This window comes from Saccostrea echinata, unplaced genomic scaffold (assembly GCF_033153115.1).
Source record: "Saccostrea echinata isolate AGI-Se365-2 ecotype Australia unplaced genomic scaffold, CSIRO_AGI_Sech_v1 ptg000001l, whole genome shotgun sequence".
Lineage (NCBI taxonomy): Eukaryota > Metazoa > Mollusca > Bivalvia > Ostreida > Ostreidae > Saccostrea > Saccostrea echinata.
This window is the reverse complement of record NW_026889750.1, coordinates 2,373,565-2,393,934: the sequence shown is the minus strand read 5'-3', so window position 1 is coordinate 2,393,934 and position 20,370 is coordinate 2,373,565.

Sequence of the window (20,370 nt, the reverse complement as noted above, 5' to 3'; positions counted from 1 at the left end):
AACATTATTAAATTATGTAATAACGGACTGGTGATAAAATATTTACTTAAGATGCCCATATGGACTGCATGTTCACCTGAGCATTTTATGCTTGATTTAAATGTGTGCTTCTTCCTTGGTTGCCAGAATTTGAAGGAGAACACATTTGGAGGCAAACATCTCATTGCGGGTATTAATGTCTTATGACAGCATCTAGTTATAAATTTCTTTTATCTTTTACAGTAATTGGAAAAATGAAAAGAAATTTAAATTCATGTCACATGGGTAAAGGGTTTTAAATTTCTAGACTGAGTTTATCAGAGGAAAATGAAAAAAAAGAAGAATTTAGTGAATTATTATAAAGTTGAATAAGTCTTCAAATGGAGCCTGAAAATGATTTTTTTTGTTGTTGCAACAATATTTTTCCATGCATCTTTATATTATTCGGTGTTATTTGAAATCTTTAAAAAATAGGGTAAAAAGTAGACATTTGTATCACAAAGAAATAAAATAAAAAAACATTTTAGAGAAATCAAATGTTTTTGCTTTAATCTTGACTTATACACAAATGTTAATTAGAATGAACTGCCTTTGGAAGTGATCTGGGATATCTTTCAATGAGATTGAATGCTTTTTACACTATGTATTGTATAAAAGTATTGCATAAGTATAAATTCAATTCTAAATCCCAAACCTTCTACCTTCAAAATTCAATTTACCCTTGTTTGTGGAAGACTATTAGTTTATGGGGTTTGAGTCAATTTTAGCAGAAAAAAAATTTCCTATTTGATTAAAATGAATAAATGGCTGCTTTTTTTTTTATCGTATATAATTACGTTTGAAACATATAAATTGATTATTTTTTTGCGTAATCAAACAGTAAATTAATTGTATCACAAGTAGATAAACGTAAGTTTGACTTTGTAATAATTAAGTTTTACCTATAGGCATAGTAACTGAATATGATCTAAGTAAAGAGGTATCTTACTTCGTTTGTACCATGTCAACCAGGAAGAAATCATATGGGTTCAAGGCTTCCGAATAGTTATACACTAGACCATAGGTGCCTTTAAAACCTCATTAAAAAGCTTTGGATAAATCACCTTAATTATTTCTTGCCTAACTTGAAGTTGTACAGGTCTTCAAGGCTTGTAGGTTCTCTGAAATTTTCTGAGTTTTGTTATTTCTTAATTTTTGGCAAAGGAAACTTTTTATATAACAGAAACACAAAAAGAAACTAAGGTCAATGCTGAAGTGAGAGGTGTGATGGAAATTTTTCTTGTAATAAAATTCATATTGAGGGGTTTAAAAAAAAAAGACACGTGATATCTTCAAAGATTGAAAACCGGTCACGCCCGCCGTGTGCTCATGTCATGGTCGGGCAAACGGAAAAATCTGTAGACTATTCAGCGTTTAAATAATGGCCTAACAAGTAGTATGAAAAGAAGGTATGATAGTAACTGCTATATTCGTCTAACTTTTCTGTTAAGGATAACCAACTACATTCTAAGTGTGACCATGAAGCCCAATCTGTAAAAGGTTACGATAAGTAATCGATCTTTACTGATTTATGGTGTCCAAACGAGTAATCAAAATATGTTGTTTAAAAGATTTTTTTTGTGCTGATTGACTGGTTGTCGCCATATTTGGTAGCATCATCTTTGTTGATCAAAAATTGTAGATTCTGTTAAATAAACCTGCAAAACATAAAACTGATTATATGTGTAGAATATTCGTATTATTTGCACATCTCAAAATTTGGGATTTTTTCCGCATCATCAAACTGAAGGTTTATACAAAAAGCCCCATATCAGTCCCAGGGACAAAGACCTGAGGGCTGATATGGGACCCAAGGTCTAATGTGACGTATGATATGGATTTTATAATGTAGTATTCTATTTATCTTTGGTGCATGTATAGGGAGATTTCTTTCGTTAAAATTAAATAGGACCAATTTTAAAACTTATCTCAGCAAATTTTACTACATAAATTTTATTATATGCATATTTCAATATAATCAAGTAAATTTAGCGGAAACATAATTTTTGGGTTGATATGCATTTTTGCTCGCCGGTCTGATATGTGATATGGGTTTTCGAACCTTTTCTTGACATGGGGGATTGTGTCTTCTCTTGTATTGCACAGTGTCGAATCGGTGTAATTATACTTCTAATCATATGATACCTTGATGTATCGAGCAAAACAATGTTTAAAGATATCCAATCCAATATTAACATATCAATAGTCTCTGGAGAGTCATGGGACAAATTTAATTATTCTTCAACACGAATGTATATATTACTGACTTGATCAACCATACACAAAAGTATTTAAGCTGTTAATGATGCATTTAAAATGCCAAAAATATAATGGTTAGATGAGTAATAAAAATATTTAAGAATTACATAATTGACAAGTAGTGACATTGGTCCATAATGCTTGTACCTAGAAGGAATGGAAGCGATGGACATAAGTATTTAAAATCAAATGCAACCGCAGGTTTTCTTGACAAATGAACACAGTCATGAATCCGCACAACTATGTTTCATTTTTTAAATCATTTTTTGAAATCATACACTTGATGTGTTCGTGGATGGAAAGCACAGACAATGGTAAAATGTAGGTAAAGTGTTTTTGTCAAATGAACTGTGAATCTTCATCAAATAAAGGTTATTTGTCGAAAAAGTCTAACATTTGACATTGATCTCAAAGTTAACTTTCTTTTGAAATGCATCTTTCTTTGATTAGCGAAAAAAAAAAGAAAAAAAAAGAAAGAAATATGACACCCATGTCTTCAATGCTTCTAACTATGAAGCTAGTTTTAATGGTTTACTCATAGAAGGAAGATGTTTTTTTTTTAACAAAAAACCCAGATTCTTTGAAAAATTATGTCATTCTTTAACTGCTAAATACATGTAATTTCTCTCTAAATTTCCAATGTCTGTACGGTTAACCGAACTTTCAAGTAACTTTGGAGTTATAGATGCAATAACATGATATGTACATGTACACTTAAAGACCCAATTTTTTTACCGTACGGTTACCTGAGGAGGGGGAGTGGTCTTGGTAGCACTGGTGTTATTTACCTGGAGAGCCCCAATACTCAAGATGTCAAAAATCCCTATACACGCTGCATTACACAGGAAGTCCGGCTTTTGGTAATCAGGGTCAACATAACGCGTTTTGTGCATAATTTTGAGTGAAAATATTTAAAATAAATTATGTACTGAAATATAAAATTTGTAGACTTAGCGTTTTCGTCTATATCTTTTGAAGAAGAAAAAATTAAAAAGACACGTCTTTTTTAAAAATCGTAAAATAAAAAAAAGGGGCGAAAACTATAAAGCAATCATATCAATAATCTAATCGCCAATAAAAGAAATTATTATAAAATATTAAGTGTGAATATTGAAATAAAAAGATTCCACTTATTGTGTGGACATTTACCACGATCGGAATATTATTTACTTTTCTGGCGAACAATGGTGTCCAAATATTCGCCATTTTCTAGTACGTGTACTTATGCCCTATTTACTGGTTTGGATATAAAAGGAATCTTTCGTAATTCATGGCTTTAGATACAAGATACTTTATTTATATATTTATATTAGTATAAATATCTTTTCTTATTTAATCCATTGCATTTTGTTATAATTTTCAAATGGTGGGGGAGGGGGTCGATTGTTTCCAATTACGGCGAATTGAGTTTCTGTGTTCCCAAGTGCAAGGTCGACGAGGGCATTGCGTACATTCTTCAAATCAAGGCACAGGTTGAATAAGGGGTTCGGAAGAATTATCGGTCTGTGCTGCTACAAAAACTTTTTCTCTCTCCGAATCTCAGTTATTGAAAGAAAAGAGGGCTTGAATAATCGCTAATTTTTCTTCGAAAAGTTCTACAGTTATCTTGGACGTCACGTCGCTAACAAGTACGAAACAGCAGTGGAGATTGAAAAAAAAATCACGAAGTCACTGTTTAATTATTTACTCCCAATTATTTTTAAAACATAAAATTATCAACCAATATAACAGCGACATGAATTTTTTAACCAGAATGTATACAAAGCCACCTTTCAGGCGGTACATGAAAGTGTTTGACGCGTGACCAGGTAATTGTCAGGTAGCCCACGTAGCTGGCCCGTCAATCAAATCAGAAGCTATTGTTTTTTTTATGATTGACAGGCGGTATACTATTGATCTTGAATTAGGTAGATTTTGGGGGCGTTAACATAAAATTGGGTGTTTAACCCTACTTTGCAATGCTTATATTTATCAAAATCAACCAAAATTAATCAGAAAAATAAATAATTTTAAATAGTTATCCGAAAGTCTTAAATGACCATTCAATAATTCTTAGTAAGATCTTGAAATTTATTTTCATCAACAGACAGATAGAAACTTGAGATATTGAAGTAATTTTAAGCAGTGCACAACTTAAGAATTTTTCTCCTGATTATTTACGATATTCATTAATTCAAAACGACTGATAATGAATAAAGGGTATATATGTCACCATTATATACAACTTTCTTTTCCGGTGATGACATTTACTAAGAGGATTTCTATCTATTATATTTTATTTTTACGCTCGTTAAGACAACAGTTATGTAATCATACAATAGTTATATTGTTTTCAGGAAGTGCTCACTCCTCTACTGATCTCACCTTTGGAATTTCCGGGGGTCCCTGTCTTATGGCCTGTACCTGTACACAGATTTTTGTAGTTTTTTTTTAAAAAATAGACAAGTGATCCTTATCTTCAACTTTTTATACCCCATAACATTGACGAGGGTACATTAATCTATACTTCCAGTACCTAAAAACTCACAACTCTGACTCAAGTTTAAAATGCCTGCATATAAGCTCATTGTAAAAACACATATTTTCGAAATGTCAAATTTTAGTGGTTTAAGGATTTGATTTTGTGGTCAAATGAGGAACACTATGGCGCATGGATACAGATATATATATAGGGGTACATGAATTCACTGGTCTCTTCACATCACGAAAACAACGAAAAATTTCCTCTACATTTAATCTTTTATTTCGTTCGTGGGGATTTAAAAGAATATTTTTATCCACGGAGAACAGTAGTGTCATGATAATCATACTTAAAGTCCTTAATTCGTGATTCAATTTGGTCAAATTATAACTCTATTAGTCTAAATTAGGTCAGCAAATTCAAATCAGCTTTTTTCATGGGAAGATCTCTTAATATCTCCTGAAGAACTTTGAGACAAAGGTGAATTGGTTAGTAGTTTGGCCCATTTTCCCTTAGTTAGTATTAAAGGAAAAAATATAATTGATAAAGGTGATAGAACAAAATTCTCAAATTTTCTGTCTGGAAAAAAAAAAAACGATTGAATGACATTTATTTACATTTTTGATGACTTTGAAATTTTTTTCAAGTTTATATCAACCAGGAAGAACGAGAACAGCCTTCAATGATTGTGCATTTAAAAAACAGACAATAAAGGTGCATTGGTATTGAAATGAAAAGAATGAATAAACACTTTGTATAAACATTGCAGGCAATGGAAAAAGATTTTATCAAAATAAATACTCCGAGTGGGTAAAACTCCAACAAAATATGTAGAGAAGCCTCATTGCTATTGAAAGACAAGTTAGCGTTTCCTTGCTTGAATAAATAATTAAAGTTGTTATAATTAAAAGGGCCCGTATTATTTTTCGTTCTTCGGAAAATGGGAAAATATAGTGTTATTTTAAGTGCACGCTGCTTAACCTGATTAGGAAAAAAATAACAAGGAATTAAAAGGACTACACAGTTTTGATCAATTTTGATAAAATCAAACAAAATCTAAAGATTTGCACAAATGCATCATTTTGATTCCAACGTTTGTGGAAAAAATAAATTTGAGCTTTAAAAAAACAACCTTGACAATAAAGACTCATTTACTGTAATGATTTCGAGTTTTCTTCGTTTAAGACAGTAAAATAGAAATTGGTAGTTCTAGTTTTATTTCAAACCCCAGGGTATAAAATTTAGATGATTATATGATTCTAAAATTTGCAATACAAAATAAAAAATATTCTTAATGATATGTAATTCATTGAAAAGGGTAAAAAAAATTGAATCACTTTGTAAAGTTGACAAAGTCAACAATTCAAGAAATTGCTAAATGAGAATATCTGGATTATATTTCTTGAATTATTACATGTACCTTTATCTCGGTTTTGTTTTAATTATTGTTTCAATAAAATTGTTTAAATTAATTTTAATTGTGTTTGATTTAGTTGTACTTCATTTATAAACCCATATAGGAATTATATATAAAATACGTTTTTATATGTAATTTAATATTTCTATGACACAATTACACTGTAAACATATAAACTAGGGATGGCAATTGGATAAATGTTTGTAACCTCTTATTTGCAAATTTTCCCGACCGAGTAACTGATTAAACGGAGAGATAAAACTTGTGCGTAATTTTACATTTGAATTATTCAGCTTATATTCCTACAAGACATTTTCTAAAAATAAAATGCTCATCTACGATGATAAGTAACTTGTTTACCTTTAAATCAAAGTAAAAAAGGACATGACCATTTATCATGTTTATATCGTTATATTGATCACTGATGTACAACTTTTTCTAAACAAATCGCTCTTTTGACAAATATGTTCCTGGTATCGAAAGGTAAGTATTACTGATGAAAATGAAAGCTATTGAATTTTGCACCTTGTCAACACTGAAAGGGGAGGGGGAGTCTGTTTAACTGTGTAAAACATCCAAATCTTTGTGTGTTTTCTATCCCCTAATCAAGGCTTGTGGATAGAAAACACAAAACTCGTTAGATAAAAATCATATCCTACCGAAAACAGTGGGAGATCATATATTCATAACGCCACTTTAATTCACGAAGACAGCATAACTTTTCAGATTAGGAAAATTTCCTCCATCTATACTTAAAAATTCGAAATCTATTATAAGTGTATGTCCATTCAAAATTAAAACAGGCAACCCGATCTTAAACTTTCCATTCCTGTATACGAAACATGGAGTAAATGAGAAAATACACTCTCTCGATGATAATTAATTAATTAGCATTAAACAAAGGTTACACATGACAAGTGAAAATAACGAACAGTGATCGATCTCATAAAAATCTACAAACAACACAAATTTGTGAGCAGGACATTAAACAGGGATCCCTGGAAATTCCAGAGGTGGGATCAGGTGCCTAGAAGGAGTAAGAATCCCCTGTTGACCGGTCAAGCCGCCGTGAGCCCTATGTATAGATCAGTTAGATGAAACATTCCGCAGTCCAATTCAGTAATACAAATAAAGGCCTAACAATTAGTATGAAACACTTCAGCCAACATACGACCCAAAGACAGGTTTTATTTGCTAACAAAGTCGTCTGTCAGTAGCCTGCCTTGGTTTAAAAATTGATCGTAATAGGAGCATACTCGTGAGTATCGATTACGTTGGGAGATGTAAACGCTACTTTCAGGTGATAGTGGGATATTGCTTCGTAAATAAGGAACGTTGACGATGGAAGAGCTGAAGTAATCTCATTTGTCATACAATTTAGTTGTTAGTTTGCATTTATCGTCTATAGTCAGTAAACCATGCAAATTCTGTGGTGTCTTTTATTTCAAGTTCACTGGGATATATCGAGTCGACATATGAATTCCTTGGGTACCAACTGCGTCACGTTGTAAGCAGACCTATTTTTGTATTCATATGAAGCAGAATTATTCAGAATCTTATACACGAGAAAAATAAATTTCTTTGGCCTTCAACTCGGCATTTAGATACTAGTATGTCGACGACGTATTATCAATTAACAATAGTTATTTCTATTCATATGTCGACACGATATATCCTAGTGATCTTGAAATAAAAAATACCACAGAGTCTGACACATCTGTTTCATATATGGATATTTTACTAGAAAAAGACGTTAATGGTAATCTAACATCAAAGCTTTATGATACACGTGATGAGTTTAACTTTTCAATCGTCAACTTCCCTTACTTATGCAACATACCCTTATCACCTGCATATGGGATTTACTTCTCTCAGTTGATTCGATACGCAAGAGCTTGCTCTACGTATGAACAACTTCTAAAACGAGGTAAGTTAATGAGAAACAAGTTGATGAAACAGGGATATCAACAGTCTCGTTTAAAGTCATCATTTTAAAGTTCTATGGTCGATACAATGACCTTGTCAGCAATTACAATTTATCATCAAGTCAAATGCTGACTGACGTTTTTCCTACTTATTGTTAGGCCATTATTTTCATACTGAATTGTCGACGGATTTTTCAGTTATTTCCCGATTATGACAAGGGGCACACAATGGGTGTGACAGGTCGGCAGGGGATGCTCACTCCTCCATGGCACCTGCTCCCACCTCTGATGTTTTTGAAGGTCCGTGTTTGCTCTGCTTCCGATTTGTATTGTTATAATTGACAATGAGCTTGAATACTCCAGCATACTTTTAATATCAACTTCAGAGTACTTATGTGTAGATTCAGAGTGATTTATCACAAATTAATGTTGTTGATGACCAATCACAAGATACAAAACATTTCGACTTCCATTTTATTGAAGAAGCACTTAATAATAAAATACATTTTTCACTGTGAAGAAAAAATATCCTCAACTTAACGCACACAAAATTGTGTCAAATTTTACTAGGATGACGTCACATTGATTAATACTTTGCAGTCATTTATCCTTTCATCCTTACAAAGAGGAATTTAAACTTGCGACGAAACAGAATGCCATGGAGAGTTTTGATGTAATTCAACGCTCTTGTGCTGTTTAAAACCGCAAATAATTCCATTTTCTGGTAATTTGAAGTATAATTATTTGCTTGATTTCTCAGTACAATGAATAATTAGACACCGTCTTCTTTACGCAACTTAAACAAGTGCTGTGTACCCGGAAGAATTATTTTTAAAACGACCTTCGAAAATGGATGATATCGAAACCTTTACAAGTAATCATTTATAAAAGATAAGAAAAATGTATCCGAAGCAAGAATTAATCTAAGTTCATCAAATAAAGATTTTTCAAACGGCAGAGTTCGACATGTTTTTGTCACACAGTGGTATCGCTACATGATATCAAATATCTGACTTTGAAGGCCTTCTTTTTATTTTGTTTTGACAAATATTCAATTGAAAAACAGTCATGCAATTGCACAATATCATTATCTATATCATTTGACACATTTAAAAATTTTAAAAGTAAGTTAGCGGGATTTCCCATATATAACACTGCTCAGGACAATTTATTTTTAATTCAAATAACCTACATATGTGTTCCAGTATTGTACTTCTGTTTTGAATACATACTTTTTTATATGAAAGACTGTATACTTCAATTGTTTTTCCTTCCATTTAATCATCACAGAAATACATCAGACGTCTTAATTTTGAGGGCTACATTTTCATCAGAAATTGTGGGAAATCCTGTTTTTCTGTTGCAAGTTGAAATTCTTTAATTGACGATTGTACAATTAAGTGGTAGTTCAGTAGTTAAATACAGAATATTTTTTTTTTTCAAACAATATGCTATTAGTCTAAAACTCTTCAACATTTTTTTAAAGAGCAGTATTTTATATCTATCTAGTCTTACCATAAAACAGAAACTTCACTACATGAAAAACATGACAATGAAATATTTGAATCCATGCGCCATTTCTTAACGTAAATATGTGTACTTGGTGTTGTGAATTATTTTTTTTTATCTTGCATTCAAATTTTCACTTTATAGCAAAACATAGTTATAATAAACACGTTTATAACACTGATAATGAATTACCGATAACAGAGAAGTGATTCTCATCCCCCGTAGTTTAAGCATGTTATGAACTCAAACGGATATAGCGAATTACGTTTATTTAAAAAAAAAAGCAAAATTGGTCGCCCCTGGTACTTCGCTATAAGCATGTTCAATTGTACAGAGTTTCGGACCCATTTTTTTTTTTTAATTTGATCTTAGACTTTTTTGGGATTTTTTTTTGTACATGTAGATAATAAGCAGATTTTTGGTCCGTCTTTTGATATTAATGACTTAGTAGTAGTTACATACTTGCGAATTTTTACATATTTTAAATAGAATGCCAACTTCTGAAAACTTTAAATAAGCTTCAGAGGGATTTTTTAAACGTTGAAACCGATAATAGGCATTCAATCAAAATCAAAACGGAAGTACCACGTCACACAACATGGAGGTATCCCATACTACCTTAAGACCTATAGGAATCAAAATATCCATCAGTCCTTCATCAAGTTTATTGTGACTTGATAACTCAAATAGTTTCGCTGTAATGTTTTTAAAATTTTGCAGATGGAGTTTAACATTAGTAAAATACACCCATAATTTTCATGATCCGAACGTCCATTCTCTTGTTGACATGACATTTTTTACAGAAAAACTTTACAACATATAAGACAAAGACACCTATCAATTTTGTGTCTCTTTGGGCTTCTATTTGTCTATATACATCTATATTGATGCCGTGATATCATGTCATGACATGATATTGACATGATAATTTGAAGGTTTATCTTAATATTTACATTTGCTCTGTTTTTCTACTAAGCCAACTGTGAAATTGATTTGAATGCCATTTTCGTATATACTCATGCGTAGAAATATGCACGGAGAAACTCGCGCCAAAGTGACGTCACAATGAAGCTACAGAGACGTTAATAAAAATATGACGATATAGGACAGCGATAAATTCAAACACTGAGTATATTTTTGGTGCATTTAAGCATTTAAAATGTAAATATAAGGAATGTTTTTAAGTTTTGTGTGAGTTACTGGTGTGTAAACCACACGGACTCGTACGACTTGTACGTAGGCATATTTTTCATGAAGCGCTAGCGCGCTTCATGAAATATGCCTAAGCGACAAGTCTGTGTGATTTACACACCAATAACTCACACAAAACTTAAAAAAACATTCCTTAAATAATTTCAAATTTTATACTGAAAGCTTTAACTTTATAAGAAAGACATGTGTCGTATTGTCCTCTGTTTGTTTGTACAATCTTTAAATTTCATTTGTTCTTATATGTGATTACTCCATGTCACCTTTCGTACGTGCTATACATGTATTTCACTTTAACATTACAATATCAAGAGTAGAAAAACATATACTGTAGAAAATCGCCTAGCTAGACACCTGATTTCACTTGTGTTGTTTCCAGGGGATCTCGTGATTTTTTTTACCCGTTTTCCGATGTGCATTCTTTATAAGACTTACAATATTGAATCTTCAGCTTTTTCATTATATTACATAACGTTTATGAAACTCAACGCATAAAAAAGCTAACAATTAGCGGTCGCAGGAATTTTTTTTTAACAACACATGTAAAGCTAAATCAAACATTATTTATATAACATCATTAATTATACAAAATTTCTTACCAAAGCACTAGGATCTACGGAAGCCCGTTGAGGCCAATTCAGAGAAAGAAATATTTTTTATTGCGTTTAAACGCAATAATTATTGCGTTTAATCGCAAAACATTGCGTTTAATCGCAATAATCATTGCGTTTAAACGCAAAAGATTGCGTTTAATCGCAATGTATATTGCGTTTAAACGCAAAACACTTTGCGTTTAATCGCAAAAGATTGCGTTTAAACGCAATCTTTTGCGTTTAAACGCAATACTTTTGCGATTAAACGCAATAATTTTTGCGTTTAATTGCAATGATATTTTTGCGTTTAAACGCAATAATTTTTGCGATTAAACGCAATACTTTTGCGTTTAATCGCAATAATTTTTGCGCTTAAACGCAATACTTTTGCGATTAAACGCAATAATTTTGCGATTAAACGCAATACTTTTGCGTTTAATCGCAATAATTTTTGCGTTTAAACGCAATACTTTTGCGATTAAACGCAATACCTTTTGCGTTTAAACGCAATAATCTTTGCGTTCAAAGGCAATAATCTTTGTGTTTAAAGGCAGTCATTTGTATCAAACCTTGCAGAGTACAATGGACCCACGCATACTTATATCTTTTATTTCTTTCTCTTTTTACTTATTAGGAAATTGTGTGTTGTCTTTATAGAATCAGATTTCTCAGAGCAAACACTCTCTGAAAGGTAAATCACTAATAAGAATTTATAGAGGAGAAAAAAAAGGTCGGGTTGTAAAAACAAAGGAATCCTAAGAACGAGACATGTCTTAAGCTTATTTTCTACATTTTTAATGAAGTTTCGGTCAGTTGTTCTGCTAAAAAAACTGTCCCATACGTTGCAGTCACAAGGTTAAATCATGTATAAAGGGATTTTTGGAAAGGACTGAGGAAATGTTGGAATTACGTACAACATGATGAAGTATTTAGACTTCAATGTACATTCATAACCCTTCCTATGGTTGCATACAGTAAACACAAGAACATATGTGATGGATTTATATGAGGTCAAAATCAAAATCGAATGAAAACAGATTGATCGATGTGTACTACATGTATCAAATTGACAAGTGCTATTAATACCACTGAAACTTTCTCTATAAGTTGTGATACACGTATGCAATTGATAAAAAACTTCATTAAGAGTTTTGGGTTCTAATACATTTAAGACATTCAGGTTGTTAGGATGTTATTGTTTTATTACAATTTTCAAAAACTGGAAAATTTTGCAAAAAGACACAGAACAAATCGGATCTTCTCAAAGTTGAAGTGTCGGGTCCTAGTACATGTACTAGTGTGTTTTGCGTTTAAACGCAATATACATGGCGATTAAACGCAATCTTTTGCGTTTAAACGCAATGATTATTGCGATTAAACGCAATGTTTTGCGTTTAAACGCAATAAAAAATATTTCTTTCTCTGAACTGGCCTCAACGGGCTTCCGTAAGGATCTACACTGTAAAATATTTGGAATAATAGGGGCAATTTTTAGAAACAACAAACGGGCAGTCCTCATTTAGCGAATAGTAGTTTTTAAATATAAAATTAGATTGTACCTAATTTTGTAGGTCCATATGGAAAACTATATTTTAAGAAAACTTTTGCATTTCAAATATTTAAGTCTGTTTTTAAAAGCTCCAAAAACTGAGAAATTTTAATTAGGGTAACACATATAACGATAAAGAACCAATTATAAAAATTGTCAACTTGACAAGCATGTAAAACTAGGGAATTACCCGTTTTCTTTTGAATGTTTCGGTATGGAGTACAGAAAAAGGTATTTAAATAGGTTGATTATGCACTAGAGCTTAGTGGTAATATGGCAAAGATGGTAAAAGGATTTAAAGTGTATTGAAATGGTAAGATAAGCAGTGTTCATATTTATATCATTAAATTCCAACATTGACCACAATATTATTATGTCATTTCAAAGGAGCTAGGGTAGATATATTCTTATTGTGCCGCCTAATTTTATCCACAGCCGATCTCTTAGTTCAAATACATACGTTGTTGCTTAAAATTTCAGTTCTTTTAATCATTTAAAAAGACTTGAATAAACATCCTTAATTATGGAACCTTAAATGGTAATTTTAATTTAAAACTTCTTTCCCAGAATTTTCTTAGAAGTTGTTTAGAATGATCAATTATTACAAAAATAATACATATGTACAAGTACAAAAAGTTTTAAGTTTTTTTTATACAAACGATACAAAACTATAATTCTTAATTTTTTGTTCAATATATTGATTAAACAAATTAAAAAGTCCTCAAAACAATCCTTTCATATTCCAAAATGTTGGAGAGAGCAAGGTTTTCAGTATAAAAAATAAAAAATAATAGTTTGGTGTTGAAGAAAAATGCGAAATGTGATAATCAATAGATGTATCAAGAGCAGAATGTTTTTTTTTCCTCTGATTTAGGCTATATTGAAGTCAAATCATGAGAGTCAAACATTCACGTTTTGAAATTTGATTGACTGATTGATTGTATGTTGTTTTACGTCCCATTCGAGAATTTTTCACTCATATAGAGACGTCACCATATACCGGTGAAGGGCTTCAAATTTTGACCTTTACTCGGCACTCAGGGCCATTGAGCAGTGAGGGATCTTTATCGTGCCAACGCCTGCCGTGACACGGGGCCTCGGTTTTTAAGGTCTCATCCGAAGGACCCGCAACTTTCACTTCAAAGTGCCGAGCGCATGGCGAAGGAACAGTTGCTACCCATTTTTTATCGACATAGGTCAGTCGCGGCCGAGATTCGAACTCACATTCATTTCAATCATTCTTAAAAGGTCATTATAAAAGAACAAAAACGGATTGAGAAAGAAATAAAGGAAAAAGTTGACAAATTTTATTTTACTTTTTTTTTTTTTTTTTTTTTTTTTTTTTTTTTTTGTAATTTGTTTTGCTAACAATGACACATTCGCATTATTTTTCAAAACTAAAAAAATACTTTGTTTTTTCTCAAAAATTTACGGAAGCCCGTTGAGGCCAATTCAGAGAGAGAAATATTTTTTATTGCGTTTAAACGCAATAATTATTGCGTTTAATCGCAAAACATTGCGTTTAATCGCAATAATCATTGCGTTTAAACGCAAAAGATTGCGTTTAATCGCAATGCATATTGCGTTTAAACGCAAAACACTTTGCGTTTAATCGCAAAAGATTGCGATTAAACGCAATCTTTTGCGTTTAAACGCAATAATTTTTGCGTTTAATCGCAATGATATTTTTGCGTTTAAACGCAATAATTTTTGCGATTAAACGCAATACTTTTGCGTTTAATCGCAATAATGTTTGCGTTTAAACGCAATACTTTTGCGATTAAACGCAATAGTTTTGCGATTAAACGCAATACTTTTGCGTTTAAACGCAATATTTTTTGCGTTTAATCGCAATAATCTTTGAGTTCAATGGCAATAATCTTTGTGTTTAAAGGCAGTCATTTGTATCAAACCTTGCAGAGAACAATGGACCCACGCATACCTATATCTTTTATTTCTTTCTCTTTTTACTTATTAGGAAATTGTGTGTTGTCTTTATAGAATCAGATTTCTCCGAGCAAACACTCTCTGAAAGGTAAATCACTAATAAGAATTTATAGAGGAGAAAAAAATGTCGGGTTGTAAAAACAAAGGAATCCTAAGAACGAGACATGTCTTAAGCTTATTCTCTACATTTTTAATGAAGTTTCGGTCAGTTGTTCTGCTAAAAAAAACTGTCCCATACATTGCAGTCACAAGTTTAAATCATGTATAAAGAGATTTTTGGAAAGGACGGAGGAAATGTTGGAATTACGTACAACATGATGAAGTATTTAGACTTCAATGTACATTCATAACCCTTCCTATGGTTGCATACAGTAAACACAAGAACATATGTAATGGATTTATATGAGGTCAAAATCAAAATCAAATGAAAACAGATTGATCGATGTGTACTACATGTATCAAATTGACAAGTGCTATTAATACCACTGAAACTTTCTCTATAAGTTATGATACACGTATGCAATTGATCAGAGACTTTATTAAGAGTTTTGGGTTCTAACACATTTAAGACATTCATTTTGTTGAGATGCCATTGTTTTATTACAATTTTCAAAAACTGGAATATTTTGCAAAAAGACACAGAACAAATCGGATCTTCTTAAAGTTGAAGTGTCGGGTCCTAGTACATGTAATTATAAGCTTTGATTAATTCATGTTTGATTTTGAAACTACAGTATCATTGTGTTTAAATGCAAAAAAAATCCTTATAAGGAAGGATTATTGCGTTTAAACGCAAAGATTATTGCGTTTAAACGCAAAAATTATTGCGTTTAATCGCAATACTATTGCGTTTAATCGCAATACTATTGCGTTTAATCGCAATACTATTGCGTTTAATCGCAAAAGTATTGCGTTTAATCGCAAAACTATTGCGTTTAAACGCAAAAACTATTGCGTTTAAACGCAAAAGATATTGCGTTTAAACGCAAAAATATTATTGCGTTTAAACGCAAAAAGTATTGCGTTTAATCGCAAAAGTATTGCGTTTAAACGCAAAAGTATTGCGGTTAAATGCAAAAGATTGCGTTTAATCGCAATCTTTTGCGATTAAACGCAATACTTTTGCGTTTAAACGCAATATACATTGCGATTAATCGCAATGTTTTGCGTTTAAACGCAATGATTATTGCGTTTAAACGCAATAAAAAATATTTCTTTCTCTGAACTGGCCTCAACGGGCTTCCGTAAAAATTGAAAGATAATTGTAAATATTTTAATTGCATTGACTAATATTTCAATGATTAAAAAAGAATAAATGTAGGATACATCTATGATTTTTTTAATGTTCTAGAAATAAAAAAAAAAAAATAAATTGTAGAAAATCAAATAGAAAAGATATATGAACTTTTATGGTTTCTTTCATTAGTATTTCAATGTTAGATGTTTTATTTCTAAAGTAGGGAAATAATTAAGAACGGTTTGAATAGTTGCATATTCCATGTATTTGGTTGTATATACAATGCATTCATTTTATATACCCTATATTGATTGTAAATATCATGTACATACTGTGTATACCATATAGGGAATGGGTATAGAAGAACAGAACAGATTATTTTATTGAAAGTTATGACGAATGATTTTTGCATATTTATATTAATGCTTATTTTTCTTAAAAGACAGTATTTTGTTATATCTTATTATAAGAACAGTTCTCTGCATCCACCATAAACCGCAGTATCTCAACTCGATAATTTTTAAGCTTAATCCTAAAATGTAAAATTGATATATAAATGTATAAAAACAATTTAACATATAACGCGATATCATTTGGATTGTAAACCTGAAAATGACATGGAGTAGAATTTTCTTCATGATAAGGCCAAGATACACTTACATGTAATTCAACAAGCATTCTGAGAGTATTGCATTAGCAATACTAGTCCCCTACCGGCAAGTGTAATCTGGTTCCGTTCCCGTTAAGAATTGAAAATGCCATAATTCCGTCAAAAATTAATGAAGCAGGACGAAATGCAAACTTGATCTATAACTAATCAAGGTAAAGCCACACACCAAAAATCAGCTCAATATCTACAAGCGTTTAGAAGAAAATTGCGGAAAACCCGTAAAAATTGAAAAGGTCGTAATTCCGTCAAAAATCAATGAAGCGGAACGAAATGCAAACTTGATCTGTAACTCATCAAGATACACTCACAGACCAAAAATCAGCTTAATATCTGCAAGCGTTTAGGAAAAAAGTGCGGAAAACCAAGTGGGACAGACTGACAGACAGACAGAGGGACAGACAGACAGACAGACAGACAGACAGACAGACGGACGGTCAGACAGACAGACAGACAGACGGACAGACGGACGGACAGACTCAGAGGAAACCTATAGTCCCCTCCGGTTTCACCGGTAGGGGACTAAAAATACAGACCATTATCCTTATAAGAATCAAAGTAGTGCAGTTATCCTTCATAAAATGCATATCATTGTTGCAAATTTATTTATGCAAATATGTTTTTTCCATTTAAGGCATCAACGGGAATTACAGGAATCTTTTCCAATCATCAGACAAACATTTTCTATCGTAAGTTAAACGTAAATAAAATTTCAGAAGTCTGAATAAGTTACAGAACCACCTAAAGTGTATTCATTCCGCAAGTTCTCACAATTTGCTTTTTTTTTTGCTTAGGTTATGATGATGATAATGATGATGATAATGATGATGATAATAGCATAATCATCATAACAATCATCGTGTTAATGATGCCATATGATCCCTATACTTCTCATGGAAATATAAATAAAACACCATAATTTTGTTCATAAATAGATCAAAATATCTTTTAAAATGGAAACGAAAGAAATTATATATATATATATATATATATATATATATATATATATATATATATATATATATATATATATATATATATATATATATATATATATATATATATATATATATATATATATCACGCATTGATATTAATCACATTTCACATTTTCTAGTCTTGCATATTAAAAATGATGTCATGTCTGTTATCATTAAACATATAAAAGAATAGGAAATCTGATAAATAATGATACTGGTTACTAGAATGTTATAGTGATACTTAAAAAACGTAAATGATAAAGTTTGGATTTTGTTCATATTCAGTAGACATAGAGAGAGATCCTCCCCCAGACTACCCAGGAGATGATGTAAGTATTGTTTATTTTAATCTTATGTTTATAAAAAAAATTCTTGAAAAAGATGCACTCATGTATGCACTATCTAAATAAAAAGAAAAAAGAACATATATTCACAGTAATTTACCCTCTCAAATCTAATTTATTTTTTCAAAAGTTTTAAAAGACATTTTAGTTTTAAAAAAACTCCTACACATCCGCGACTCTTTTGTATGTACAGGAAATAAAGAAAGAGTATAAGTATATTTACTTATGCAAGGAAAAAACAACAATTAATTTCTTTTTCTTTCTTTTTTTCATAGATGATAATCCCCGGTTATTTACTAATATTAAATTGTTACATTTAACACCCCAGGGTACATTTAATACGATTTTTTTTTTTTTTTTTTACATATATATTTCGCAAGATGTATAATTGTAACAGGCTTAACAATTTCATTTGTTTATAGAAAATATATGTCCGATGTGCGAACAATTTACTTTGCAGATTAAAAGATACGTATATTCCAGTAAATATGCAGTGATTTTTTCCCTCCAATTTCCATTGAAAGATATAGTATATCATTAAGATAATCACGTTTCAGGGAACATGTTAATTTTTTGCACTTTTAAAGCGATTTTGTGAATTTATGACTTGCACTCTTTTTGTGTTTAAAATTTGACCATGTTTCACCTGTCGCTACAATTTTAATTAAATGTCACTTGAAGAAATTTTAAATTAAATAAGAGAAGATATCACTGTTTTTGACTACTTATAGATGAGATTATAGATAAAAACAAAGACCAGAATATGGCAACGTTATTGACAGCAATTTAAAGATCTCAATGGTCTTCAATACGCCACAAAAGACAAATTAAAATAATGTTATTTTTAACAATAAGAATATATTTTTAAGGTGATATGAAAAGTCTATGAAATTGAAACATTCATTGTGAAAAAAAAAAGATTGATTTCCTGACTTGAAGACTTGAAGCCATTTTGGTCAACAAACGTCAAGAAAATTCAGATGGTGGTCGATGCTTGCTATGGTTGCAAAATAAAAAAGAAAATCACTGCACATTTTCAAAATGTTCGTAAACAGATTTTATGTAATGGAGATTTATCCATTATATATATATATATATATAGTAACTTATTAAGACATGCGTCATTTTGTTTGAAATATCTCAATTAATTTACCATAAAACACTTTATCCATGAACTTCTAAAATCCCTATATTTCACCAATACATCAAAATAATTAATTGAGAATTATCAAATGTATTAAGATAATCTTTTCCCCTAAATTAAACAGCATTAATCTTTGAATTTTGATTTTGCTTCTGAAGGACTTTTCTAGATTAAAAAAAATGTGAATTTTTTGTACAGATTGGGAATTCATCTCAGGGCTCAAGTGGATACTTAGAAGTTGGGAGGTAAGTTAAAAATATTTATAGTTTGAGTGCTTCTGAAAAATAAAATGAATTCTATAAATAAATAAAAGTAAAACAATTATAATGTAAATATATAATAATTCATTGCATAAGTCAGTTTTCATTATTTATCTTTCTCGTAGAAAGCACTCCTGTTATATTTTTTTCTTCTACAATATTGGATAAAATTTGGTATGTGCGTGAATTCAGAATGTTCTCATTGAGAAATTACTTTTGTACTTCACCAACGAATTAGAAAGTTATGTTAAAACCCTGTTTGTTTGTCTTGCTCCCAGACATTCTACAGGAAGGTAATATCGACGACGATTGGAACGAAATGTTAAGACAAAGATGGGTCTTTTTAAGAAATGAAGAAGATTTGGTTTTCTCGCAAATTCATCAGATATATGGGAAGGGAAATTTCTTCGTATTTTTTCTTATTTTGAAAAAAGCAAAATTTTTCTTGTAAAGCTTAACAAAAATGTTTTTGAGGCAAGAACGAATGCTGGAATTTTTTTTCAAAAAATGCAGATGCAGGCTCTTTTGTTTTTTATACCCTCGGATATACAGGGTATACTGTTTTACACTTGTGTTTCTGTTCGTCTGTGCGCCTGTGTATCTGTCTGTCCGTACTTAATGTTCGTCGCAGTTTTCGCAGCAGCTACTCATTGCAGATGCTTGAAATTTTAGCATACTCTTTGCTTAGGCATGCTATATGGTGGTTTCAATTTTGTACAAATCCGACGTCAACTTCTTGTTTATTCGTGAGTCTGTCTGTACTAAATTTTTCTCGCAGTTTTCTCAGCAACTATTTATCACAGATGCTTGAAATTTTAGCACACTCTTTGTGTAGGCATGCCATATAAAGG